The sequence below is a fragment of the Trichosurus vulpecula genome, chromosome 2 (genome assembly GCF_011100635.1).
Source record: "Trichosurus vulpecula isolate mTriVul1 chromosome 2, mTriVul1.pri, whole genome shotgun sequence".
Lineage (NCBI taxonomy): Eukaryota > Metazoa > Chordata > Mammalia > Diprotodontia > Phalangeridae > Trichosurus > Trichosurus vulpecula.
Genome location: NC_050574.1, coordinates 328,025,401 through 328,037,591, shown reverse-complemented (window position 1 = coordinate 328,037,591; position 12,191 = coordinate 328,025,401). Strand labels below are relative to the sequence as shown.

Sequence of the window (12,191 nt, the reverse complement as noted above, 5' to 3'; positions counted from 1 at the left end):
TCTGGATTTCAAGCTGATCTCAGCCTTTTCCCGTGCTGGGCAGTTCTTCATAGTCTTGCTCTCTGTCCCAACTGACTCTTTGGGGGAAAGCACTGGCCTCATGTGGATGTTGGACTCTCCCCGTCAGCTTAGTGGAGTGCCATACTGCTACAGTGCCATGCAGATATGTCTGTCCTGCCCTGTTCTCTCCGATTCTCAGTTTTGTGGCTCTGTGACACAGAGCCCTGCCGTGCTGATCTCACAGCCTGAGCACAGAGCCCTGAGGAGTTAGGGGAAGGTTAGTGCAGACACATGTGTCCTGCCGTGTGCTCTCTGTTCCTTGGCTCTGGGGCCAAGCTCTATTGCAGCATGCTGTTGCAGACAGAGCAAATTGCTGCCTTTTGGATCTCCCTAGGCACTGGGAGGAGGTGTGGAGGGGTCAGAGTGTCTGTTACAAGGGGGGAGTAGGTCAGTTTTGTGCAGGGCTGCTGAGGGAGTGTGCTGGGCGGTGGGGGAGGAGATGCTGGCCTTCTCTGCTGTTAGTTCATGGAATTTTTACCTTGTTTGGGTTTTTGGTGTCCTAGATCATTGAAATTGCTTTATCTCTGGAACATAATTCCTATTGTGTAGAGGATTGAAAGGTGAAAAGAAAGCAGTGAAGAAAATAGCTAATCTTTTATTTTTTGGTCCTGTGACTCAGATTTCAGTTTCTGTTGTAGGCAACAAGTAATTTTGTATGACTTTAAAGAGAGGTTTCAAGGCTGCCTTTTGCTCCTGAGTGAAAATTTTTTGTAGTCAACAAACTAATCTTGTATTCTCCAAATTTTTAATTTGATAATATGACTAAAAAATTCCTTCCTGTTTCTGATAATTTTTTTTTTTATCAAAGATGCTCTTGATATACGTGTAGCTCATTCTTTAAAATATTTTGTAGAAATGGGAACGTAGGCATATAGGTTAGTATTTTTGTCCTCATAATTGACTATTTTTTCCTGTAATAAAGTTTTTTTGTCACTTTCTAATCATTGTATCTTCATCTCTTTCATACAGAGTATCTTAAGAATAAGTCCTTCAGTGCTTTTAAAATGGCCACCCCCAGCATGAATTGCTTTTATGTGTATTTAATCTGTTTCAACTTCTCTTCCTTTCTTTGTCTTTTGTGCTATTTCCATTTCCCTATATAGCATTGTAATCCAAATTTAGTGGTTCTGCTATCATTGATGATTAAATTAATTTGCTTTTAGAAATGCTAGCTTATGTTTCATTTGAGGCATATTTGTTGCCTTTCTTGTGGTTTCATCTTTACGTGATCTTGGGGTGATCTATCTGGCCTAATTGTGTCACACCAAGCTTTCTACATACTCATTTTTCCCTCCACTGCTCATTTGAAGCACTGTTACTTATAACCTTCCTCTTCCCTCTTCTATCAATAGTATTTTATACATAAATTTACATCCTTAAGAGTAGGGTTTGTTTTATGTACACAGTTGGCACATAATAAATGTTTGTTGCTTGATTAAACTGGCTTCCATATCTCTTAGATTGATCACATTTGTAATTTGAGATGCTTCCTGGGTCTCTTAAGCCTTCTTTTAGTGATTGCTTTTATTAGTTAAACTTGCATAAGAAACAGTGATAATCCATTTTGGTTTCTTCTTTTTTTTTATCCTTTTCATTATATTTTTTCTATAAGTAACGGTTGCATTATTAAAATTTTTTGCCTTATTTTTATCCTTCTAACTTGATTCTGATTTTAACTTTGTCAAATCAGTGGTAGACCTATACATAGCTGATTTAAAAAATTATTTGTGCATTGGTAGCCAGCCATTTTCTGTTGATTTGACAGTTTTTTTGCGTGTGTAACGGTGTTTTGTGTTTGCCTAGCACCAACTCTTACACGGTGCCTGGCACAAAGTAGGTCTTTAGTAAGTGCTTTTTGACTTAGCACCTACTGACTCTTCTTGAAAAAGTATTCATGTTCTGTAGGCATGAGATTCCTGAGTGGTCTGCAAGCCTTTGGCTTCTTTCCTCTCTTAATATTAAACCAAATTTTCAGATGTGTATTGATTGTTCTTCCTTATGTTTACCTTTGTATTGAAGTCACTGAATATTAAAGTATACATTGATTCAGTAAGATTTTAAGTGAGTTCCCTGTTAACTTCTGGACAGATGTTGGTTTTTAAACTGTCATGATCTTTTGGTTTATGCTCTTCCTGAGAATGGCAAAACCAGATTATCAAGTACAACCTAAGTAAGCCACCATTCGGATGCCTCTTTTTCTGATATTTAGAAAGGAAAGAGGACATTACTAGGTATTGAGTATTTGCATGAATAAAGTAGTAGAGGCAGGACAGTCAGACAAATATGGAAGGTTTCCTTAAAGGAATAGTGGAAGATAAGACTGAAAAGCTAAATGTTGGCATCAGAATGTAAAAGGCCAATGTAAGGATTTTAGACCTTATCCCCTGGACTTTGGAGATCCAAGTAAACACTTTTAAATAAAAAGATGAATTCATTTTTTGGTTGATGTACAGGTTGGATTGCAGTCGAGAAACACAGGTAAACTATATAGAAGACAGCCGCAATAACACAGTGGTAAAATAATAAGAGGCTGAACTGGGTTAGTAGAAAGGGAAAGAAAAGGACAGGAAAAGGAGGGACAAATATGAAAGAGTTGTAGAAGGAAGAATTGATAGCATTTGTTAACTGATACATTCTCATATGTTGGGGGTGGGGGATCAAAGGTGGACAGATTGTGAGACTGGAGAATAGTGGCACTATGGCAGAAGTGAGGAAATTGGAAAAGGGAACCTATTATGAAGGTACAATTAGGTTTCATACATTTTTAATTTGAAGTGATCGCAGACCATCCCAGTTGTCATATCTTTGTATATACAAATCTAAGTATAGATGAGACTGGAGAGAAGTATCTCAAAATCTGAGTTGGAAAGGACCTTAGAGGTCATCTGGTTTCAACTTGTTGCTGAATAAAAATCTCAGCTATAATACTCTAAAAGCAGAGAGGTGAGGCAGCTGGAGGCAGTGTAGTGTCATGGGGAAGGAGCACTGGATTTGAAATCATACCACTTGGAATGCTCATTTTGCTGCTTGAGACTACATTAGGGGTTCTTAACCTTTTTCTCTATCATGAGCCCTCTCCAAAGCTTGTGGACCTTTTCTCAGATCAACATTTTTTAATAATTGAAGGAACATTTAATTTCAGCTAGAGGTTAGTGAAAATAAAGTTGAAATTTTTTTTTCCATTCAAGTTCATGGACCTTTCTTTAAAAGCCCTTGGACTATTGAGCTCTTGCCTGTTCATATAAGATTCTATTGCTCTGATGCACCTCTCCTTCGGAACTATTGCAGTAATCTTTTATTTGGTCTCCCTCCTGCCCTCCTTCTAGCCTTTCCCCACTCCAGTCCATCCTCCATACAGTCACCAAAATGATTTCCTTCAGGTGAAGATCTCATCATGCCACACACACCCCTCCCCCACCAGTCTTCACAACCCTGTCCACTTCCTACGTTTCAAGAACTCTTCGATCCAGCCATACTGGCCTATTCTGTTTTCCCCATCATCATCTGATCACCTATGTCTGTTCTTCTGCAGGGGCTGATTTCTTTCTCGGTAATGTACTCCCTTCTTATCTCTATCTCTTGGAATGCCGGGTCTCTTTCTGGATTCAGCTCAAGTGCTGCTTTCCACTGGAAGCCCTTCCTTATCTGCCAGTTCTTTCCCTCAGGTGCTATTAATGCTCCCTGAACCATCTTGTATATCTTATATGTATGTACTTATATATGTGCATATTGTTGTCTCCCCAATTAGAATATAAGTTTCTTGACTGCAAGGACTATTTCACTTTTGTTTTTGTATGTCTAACATTTAGTGCAGAGAATTTTAATATGTGCTTATTGAGTGATTGATCTCTCCTGTGATTAAAATTTGATAGCTGTTTTGCATGTTCCTCCTATCAAATGAGTATGTGAATTTATAAACTTCTCTCTCCTGGATTCTTTAGTAATAGGTTTGTATTTGACCAAATTTTAAATAGGCAATTTTCATGTCTTTCCAATAGGATTTTTGTAGCACCATCTCATACCTTTTTTATTCTTTTATTGTACTGATAGTACCAACATAGTACTTTTGTCAGCATCTTGCACAGTGCCCCATGTGCAGAATATACATAATAAATGTTAATTTTCATAATCAGATTGTAAACCAATATGCAGTAATCAGATCTTTTAGTGTTTTCAAATTTATCCTAATTTTAAAAGAAAGTCTATAATCCTCTATGTCATGGTTTTAATTTTTGAAAATAACTTTCACAGCTATGTTTGTCTACCAAAAAGAAAAAAATTGGATTAACTTCATAAAGTTACTGATGACCTTTTTGCTAGAATGTATTCAGTAATTAATTAAAAAATAACAAGATCTTCTCAGTGTATTGAACTTGATTTAATTTAATTTTAAAAAATCATTTATTTATTTTTAATTTTTAATATTCACTTTTTTTTATAAGATTTTGAGTTCTAAATTTTTCCACCTACCCCTCCCCAAGACAGTATGCAATCCGATATAGGCTATGCATGTACAATCATATTAAACACATTTCCACGTTAGTCATGTTCTGAAAGAAGAATTGGAACAAAGGGGAAAAACCACAAGAAAGAAAAAAACAAAAGGAAAATAGTATGTTTTAATCTGTATTCGGACTTCATAGTTCTTTCTCTGGATGTGGACAGCATTTTCCATCATGAGTCTTTAGGAATTATCGCCGAGAAGAGCTAAGTCTATCAGAGGTGGTCATCGCACAATGTTGCTGTTACTGTGCACAGTGTTCTCCTGGTTCTGTTTACTTCACTAAGCATCAGTCCATGTAAGTCTTTCTAGGTTTTTCTGAATCCGCTTGCTCATTTTTTCTTATGGAACAATAGTATTACATTATGTTCATATACGACAGTTTGTTTAGTCATTCCCCAATTGATGAGCATCTCTTCAGTTTCTAACTCTTTGCCACCACAAAAAGAGCTGCTATAAATATATTTGTACATGTTGGTCCTTTTCTGTTTTTTTATGATCTCTTTGGGATAGTGTTATTGCTGGATCAAAGGATATGCACAGTTTTATAGCCCTTTGGGCATAGTTCCAAATTGCTCTCCTGAATGGTTGGATTGGTTCACAACTCCACCACCAATGCATTAGTGTTCCAGTTTTCCCACATCTTCTCTAACATTTATCATTTTTCTGTTTTGTCACAGTAGCCAATCTGATAGGTGTGAGGTGGTTTTTTTTTTCATAAGACTAGATAGCTTTAATTTCTTCCTCTGAAAATTGCCTGTTCATGTCCTTTGACTGTTAATCCATTGGGGAATGACTTGTATTCTTATAAATTTGATTTACTTTTCTATATGTTTTGGAAATGAAACATTTATCAGAGATGCTGGATGTAAAAATTGTTTCCCAGCCTTCTTGCTTCCCTTCTAATCTTGGCTGCATTGACTTTGTGCAAAACCTTTTTAATTTATTGTAATCACAATTCTCCGTTTTTGCATTTCATAATGTTGTCTATCTCTTGTTCGGTCACAAATTCTTCTGTCCTCCATAGATATGACAGGTACACTATTCCTTGCTGTCCTAATTTGCTTTAATTTAATTTAACAAACATTAAGTACCCAAAATGTATAAGGCACTGATGATCCCTTAGTTCCCTTCCAAATCCAAAAAAGGAAACAGGCTTCTATAGTATACTGTATTATGAGAGAATATAAAAGAAATAGAAGACAAGTCCCTTACCTTCAAGGGATTTATACTCTTTAAGAGTGTGGAAAAACTTTAAAAAAGAAAGTCAAAATATGCTCAACTGCAAAGTTAATGGGCATAGAATTCAAGGGAATTTGTCAAGGTGAGACTAACCTAGAAAGACTTCACAAACATTAAGAATATTTTGAATGTATATAGCTACCTTATTCAAATTTTATGTTCCTGGAAGACAAGGCCTTGTGTCTTTTATTTTTCTTTGGCTCAGTAGTGCTCTGAACATAGTTTCAGCATGGTTTGGTAAAAATATCTTTTTTAGGAGCACTCTCCGGGATCCTATAGTTTTTTTGATTTTATGAATTTGGGATTTTGGTTCTGGCTCTGCTGTTTAGCTGTGGAATTTTGGACAATGCTCATCCCCTTGTTGAGCCTCATTTTATGCATCTATGTAGTATGGGATTTGTATTTTCTCTGTCCCATCCCCAGTTGGCTCTGCTTTTGAGGGTCAGGGTGTGGGAAGGGTGAGGCCACCTGACACTGTGCCAGGGGCCAGTATGTTAAGGGGAATTCCCTGAAGCACTTAGGAAGCAGCTAACACTGCTGAGGCAGGAAACAGGTCAAACAAACAGGTTTATTCAGCACATTCTCATGATCAGAAACATCTCTGGCAGGGTGACTTAAAGTGGAGAGTGGAAGCAGAGGTTTGAGAGAGGGCAACTAAAAAGGTTAGAACCGAAGAGTAGGTCTTCCCTGACCCTTAGTCAAGGGAGTTAGGATGGCCTCAGCCCAATATCATATCTGCCCCACCTTGGAGGAGGTGACATTGGAGCTGCTAAGACTGATGCTCATGCAGCAGGATTGGTGGGCTAAAAGGTCCTCAAGGGTGGCCTTTTGACTGAATCGAAACTTAAAGGAATCCCCTTAATAAAAGGATTTGTTCTGTAAAACTTGTACTTACAGTTTTTCAGGCCACTTCTGTTTTTGACATTTAATGATTTAGCATGTTCCTTTTATATACTATGTGTTTAAAACTGTACAAAAGCTCATTAAATTGAATTTCTGGCCCATCTACATTTCTTTTAAGGCAACTTTTCCTTTAGAAGCCCACAGGACCATAAATTTAGAGCTGGAACTTGTTGCATAAGTGATACGAGATCCTCTTGAGTTTGGAATACACCTTTTATAGTACTCTCTAGCATCTTGCTAAGCACAGCTTAGGTACAATTTCACACAGGAGGCCTTTTCTGAGTCTTCCAACTGTTTGCACTTTCTCACCTTTTTGGAATTAATTTGTTGAGACTCTGTACTATATATTTTTTTATTATCTGTGTATATATTATCTCCCCTGCTTTTTGTGGGAAGGGACTATTTTACTTTTTTCTTTGTATCCTTCCTTAGCATCTTATGTAGTGCCCTGAACCTTGTGGCACTTAATAACCTATTTGTTGGATTGAATTTAGGCTTGGAAAAGGTTAAGTGAATTGCCTAAGGTCACGTTGATAGGAAGTAGCAGAGCCAAGGCTTTCTTGATTGCAAATCTAGGGCACTTGGTGTTTCATTACACTGCACCTTCTTGGACTACTTGTTACTGTTAACTCAGTAGTCAGTGAACTTCTATTAAGTGCCTACTTTGTGCCAGGCACTGTGCTAAGTGCTGGGGATACAAATAGGAAAAAGACAGTCCCTGCCCTCAAGGAGCTTATAATCTAATGGGGGAATGTAAAACATAAAATGAAACTGAAAAATGGGGCAGGGATATTGTGTGTGTGGGTGGCGAGGGGGCAGGTTGAAGTCAGAGCAGTCCTAAGGTAGTGCAGCCAGGTGAGAGCTGAAAAGATGTCAAAGTAGGGATCTCTCCTTAAATGGAAGTTTGGAGACCACAACAGCACTCTCCAATCAGAGGCAGAAGGTGATGACATTGATGGACCAAGGCTGATGAGATTTTCAATGATGATAAGGTTATCCCAATAACGAGCTTCCTGGAGCATGGTGGAGAAGTCAGAGAAGTCCCAAAGTAGTGCAGCCAGGTGAGAGAGATAAGTAATACCCAGTTCCATGTAGTAGGTACTGTATGTTTGACATTACTATTTTTTTGGCAAGGTGAGTTGAGAGAAGGCTGAGAATTATCACTCTGTGATATATAGCATAATACCATGAACTGCATAGATTGCAAAGCTAAATACATAGTTGTTTTTTTTTTAAATCAAAGTGGCATTGACTCTAAGGTTCTGTGACAGTCTGTGACTTTTTTCTTGTGTATATTTTTCATTGTCATTGGATTTGAACCACCAATTGCCAAATACTATTGAACTTTGTTTTTCCACTGACATTTCTAGGCTGATATATATGTTTTTTAGCCTTAAAATCTCTTACTCCAATATAGAGGTCGGTAAACCTGTGGTACAAATCCTAGTGGTGTCTTGAAAGATTATTTAGAGAGAAATGTTGGCTGGAGTATGTGTTTATATTGGGTATTTGAGAGGGGGCTAGTCCAGTAATTCTTTCCTCCCTTCCTCCAAGTTGTACTTTATTATGCTTTTGTTTATAATAAGGGTTCTTAACCTTTTGATATCTTAAACTTCTTCGGCATTTTCATCAAGCCTGTGGACTCCTTTCATATCATAGTGTTTCTAAATGAATAAGAGACATAGGATTATAGAGGAAACCAATTATGTTGAAATGTAGTTGTCCAAATAGTTTAAAAAACTGTTTTGTGATACAGTTAATATCTAGCTGTGGCTCTATAGCAATTTGAGAAAAGTGATATTTCAAGAAGGCAGGATATTTCAAGGTATCTGTAATATGATAAATACCTTTTTTTAATTGATGACAAAGTCGTAGGTACTGCTAAATACTAGTGTGGTTTGTTGCCTACATTTATAATTGAGAGAAATGCTAAATTTCAGAGGTTAATGAAAATAAAAATAATTTTTTCCATCCACGTTAAACCCCCTGGAAATTTATGCGTGGACCTTTTGGGGACCCCATGGACTCCAGGTTAAGACCTCTTGGTTTATGGGCTTGGCCAAACTGGTATATGTGTAGCTACTCCTCACTTTTTTTGCTTTACTGAAGAGTACATACTCCTTCCTATTTTTTTCTGCCTTATTCTGAAAATACTTGTGGGTTTTGGCTGTAGTTACCTTTATACAAGGATAAATGGTTTGTAAAGTGAATTTAATTTTAGCCAAATTCTGTCAGCATGTATATGTAATTATTAGAATGTTGACCATATAAAATCAGATTATTATATCCTACAAATGGGCCATAATCTTGGGCTTGAAAAGTCCCTTCACTTCATGAGATGGATTTTTTTTTTTTGGACAATAGTGTTTAGGAAGCCCTTTAAGTTATATTTATTTAGCTCTCTGTATTTCATTAGGGAGAATTTCATTAGGGAGAACCTAGGTTTCTGAGGAGCTATGTAAGCAAAATTCAAATAAACACCTGCCATATTCCAGACAACGTGACCGTGAATAGAGGGAGCTGGTGTAGAAGCCTGGGTGAGCTGGATTCTAGTTTACCTCTGACGTAGACTGGCTATATGACTCCCCAGGCAAGTCACTCAACCTCTCACGGCCTCAGACAATTCTCCTAAGTCTATAAATTGCCTAGAAGAGGCTGACTTAAAATGGCAGAGGGAATTTACTCTGAGGATTCCTTATACCACTGAGATCACAGGTCTAGTTTCTATACCCTAGCTTGACAATTCTGCTTCACTGTATTCTTCTAAAGAGTTAGTGTAACTGTTTTATTCTTGTGCATTTCTTTCTAATTTCTTCAAGAAAACAGCTTTAATTATAGTAGATTTTACCTCTTTTATGGCTTATTTTGTGGTATTTTCAATATTTGCAAAGTGTCTAATTTTAAGTCATTAAGCAGATTTTGGAGATGATGTAGTATTATTGTATGTGTTTTTGAAGACTTTTACAAAAACTGAAATAGGTTATATTTTAACAGACAGGTAAAGAATTATTGATATGGAGTTTATCCATAATCAGATGTATATGTATAGTTAGACCAATTTATCAGAGCAAAGATAAGAATTAGTGAAAAGCAAGAAGTGAGAAAAAGTTTAACGTACGATGAAAACAACTTAAACCTGAACTATTGAAACAGCTGATAAGGAAAAAAGGGAAATGGACAATAGAAATGACACTGATAATGATTACAGTAATTTTATACTGAAGTTTAACTTGTCTAAATCTTTTGCAACAAGACCAAAAGAGAATGGAGAGGGTATATAGTGGGTGTGAGCAGGCTGCAACGTATCATTTGAGGGATTTCCAAAGAACAAGAGTAAAAGGTATCAAATATAGGAAGTAAAGTGATTTCATTTATAGGATTTATAGGATATAGTAATCTGATTTTATATGGTCAACATTCTAATAATTACATATACATGCTGACAGAATTTGGCTAAAATTAAATTCACTTTACAAGGAGTAAATATAGGAAGGAGGAGATGAGCTGGTCATGTTTGAGTAGATCATCTCTGAATCCCTTTTGGTTTTGATTCTAAGAATCTGGAGATGTGAACAGTTTCATTAGCATTATGAATTGTTGAGCAGAGAGACTGTGTTTAGAAATTAATTTTCAGAAGAGCTGTGTTAAATTCACTGCAGCATCATGGTTTTACTGACTTAAACTAATCAACAAGCATTTATTACGTGCTATGTGTCCCAGGTACTGGGAACATAAATACAAGGAATGAAACTGTACTTTCAAGGTAATTAAATTCTGAGTTGGATGTATCTAGCTTTTTTTAAGGGCCGTGTCTTAACTTTTAAACACCAAAATTACTCAATAGAAAGTACAAGTGTCTTATCCAAGTGTATTTGTCTATAAAAAATATTTTGCTTTTCAGTTATTTTTGGATTGGAAAACATATGATTTTTCCTCAGATCTGAGAATTGCCTCCATTAGATATGTTCTAGATCCTTTGATTTAGTTGTATGCATAGTGCACTGGTGTTCTAATTGATGCAGAATCAACAAATAATTGGACTAATTGTCTTTTTGATCCTTGGTGTCTCATAGCATGAATAGATTAGTACTATGTATGCCAACATTTTTCTGTTTAATGTCCTTATCAAGTTAGGAACTGATTTCCATTTTGCTTTTATGAATAGTGTGTTTTATGCTTCTTGACTGTCTTTAGAGAAGATTTGGAGTCAGTAAAAATGGATGTATTCTTACAACTCTGTTCTGTTTGTACACTTTCGGGCTAACATATCATACTGTATTGTAGCTTATCTTGTACCTGCTTTATAGTGACTACAAGGATGCCTGGTGCCAAGATGTCTTCATAGCACTGATCTGTAGGACATCTTGATGTCATGAAGCCGAAAAGGGAAACAACATGTACACAAGCAAATGAGATTCAGCACAGGAGAGAGTGATAAGTGCAAAGGTAGTGTACTGTGAGAAATTTGCAGAGGGAGAGATCACTAGCAGAAGGGTGAAAAGAGGGAAGTAGAGAGGGTCAGTCAGTCTTGGCTTCGGGAAGGAGGTGCCACCTAAGTTCAACCTTGAAGGGGGAGAGATTTTCGGTGAGGCTAGTCTTTCCTTCTGGTTGATCATTTTCAAGTTTTCTTTGCTATTTTCATCTTTCCTGAGGCATTTTCCCCTTCCCCTTTTAGCTGTGACCTTAGAACTTGATGTCAGGTCGCTTGATATATGGGGTATTACTGTATTAGGTTCTGTAAAAAGCAGCATCATTCTTATTAGAGAAGAAGGGATATTAAATTTAGAGCTGGAAGAGTCATTTAGTTCAACTTCTGTATTTTACATAGGAGGCCACTCAGGTTCAGAGAGACTAGGTCAGTGCTCCATCCAGGATTTGAGCCTAGATCATCCTTTGCCTAACTCTAATTTCCATCATATCATTTCTTAACAGATTGTCTAAAAAGGTTTTAACCAAGACCTGTAGGCTCTTTACTTTTTAATTAGCACATATCCATAGTATCCAAATTATATTTGTAATGCTTTATTTGAATCTAATGATTTATAGTAAATTTAACGCAGCGCTATAATTTTCACTAGTTTGAATTGACTGGTTCTCAATACCACTACTTTTTTTCATTGCTATGGGATATTTAACTATCGCCAGCCTCTTCCACTAAACAGTCAGGCGATTGTTTGTGTTTGAGTCTTGTCACTGTTGAACAATGGGCTTATTAGAAGAGTACAGTGTGTTTTGGGCAGGCTTTTTTGTTTCACCCACTTGTTTTTCACTGAAAAGTGGCTGAAAGTGAAAGGATTTGAAATGGAGGTACTACTTTGCTGTCATTTTAAATTTTAAAAAACTTGCTAAAAAAGATCTTGTGATAAGTAAAGGAAAATTTAAGATGCACATGTATGGTTTGTTTCATTGTATATATGTGGTTGAGATGCAGGGTACATTCAAGGAACATCATAAAGATCTTGCTTGACATTTATCAACCTCATGG

The 12,191-nt window shown here is 36.7% G+C and overlaps 1 protein-coding gene across 2 annotated transcripts in view; it reads left to right on the top strand.

Annotated features, from left to right (window-relative positions):
- The window catches only part of PAK2 (p21 (RAC1) activated kinase 2), a 96,577-nt gene that overhangs the window by 27,857 nt on the left and 56,529 nt on the right, over positions 1 to 12,191 (top strand). The window contains exon 1 of one of the 2 annotated variants that reach the window (XM_036743472.1): positions 4,845 to 4,859. The exons of the other annotated variant lie outside the window; for it this stretch is intronic. The gene's annotated coding sequence lies outside the window, so the exon portion shown is untranslated. Of the gene's footprint in view, positions 1 to 4,844; positions 4,860 to 12,191 lie in introns of those variants that run through there. 2 annotated transcript variants of the gene reach the window in all.